Source organism: Poecilia formosa, unplaced genomic scaffold (genome assembly GCF_000485575.1).
Source record: "Poecilia formosa unplaced genomic scaffold, Poecilia_formosa-5.1.2 Scaffold518, whole genome shotgun sequence".
Taxonomy (NCBI): Eukaryota; Metazoa; Chordata; class Actinopteri; order Cyprinodontiformes; family Poeciliidae; genus Poecilia; species Poecilia formosa.
This window is the reverse complement of record NW_006800457.1, coordinates 609-1,692: the sequence shown is the minus strand read 5'-3', so window position 1 is coordinate 1,692 and position 1,084 is coordinate 609.

The window sequence follows — 1,084 nt, the reverse complement described above, 5'->3', positions numbered from 1 at the left end:
CTGCAAGCACCTAATAAACTGGTTATTAAAGCCCTGACGCTCTAGTATAGTGGTTCTCAACGTGGGCAGTACCGCCCCCCAGGGGATGTTCAGAGGACGTCAGGGGGCGCTGGCGGAATTTTTTACAAAAGGGGGGCGCTGGGATTCCTTTGGGGGGCGTTTGGTCGAAGGTAAACTGTACACCTGCACAACAATACCAGTTTAGACTTTGATCAACTTGGTAAAACTGTGTTGTGTAACATTAAATCATGCTTGGCTGCAACGATATAGATGGCAGCTCTTCTTCTATTCAGTGTTTGTGTTAGCTTCTGTTAGCTTTTTGGCGCAGCTCCGCTCCTGCTACTGTAGCTTCACCGCAACAGTTCAGCGTTTCACCGGCTGATGACGTTATTCACTTTGTCAGGTAGTTTTGTACATATTTTTTGGCAGTTCTGTGATCATGTCAAAGCAGCAACTTGTATTAAAAATGTTTTACTTCCGTTTGAAAGAAAATCGCTCTTATAAACATGTAATTACTAAAATCACGATACCCTGACTGTGTATCCCTCTGAAAAATGAACCCATTTAAATAAAGAAATCCCTCCACGGGGAAAACAAGATAGAGAGCGTTCATTTTATAGCGTTAACACCGGAGCTGTAAGTGGTCCGGTATTAAACGGGGGTGATAGAACAACACAGCACTTTTAAATTTCAATAATCAGTGTTGTGGATGGGTGTAGCACGGGATCACGTGGTGTTATTAATGGTTATTAGTGATTGTAGATCACCTGTTGCTCACTTGGTGACTTCAGTAAGTGGGTGATGGGGGAGGTCTACTTTTTGCTGACCGCTGTGTTTTGTCTTTGAACACTTTAATTCTACGGATCCGTTTTTATGCTGCTTTTGAACACTGTTTGCCTTTGGATATTGACAATAAAATCGTTGCAACTGCAGCTTGGATTTACGTTTTGATCAGCTTGCGCGTCAACAACCACTCCCCTACTCAGCCGCTCAGCGACTTTGTTTGATAGTCGCTAATAATCAGAATGCAGAAATTGTTTTAAAAGGTTTATGTCAGTCTGCCTTTTAGCCATCGATACACTTC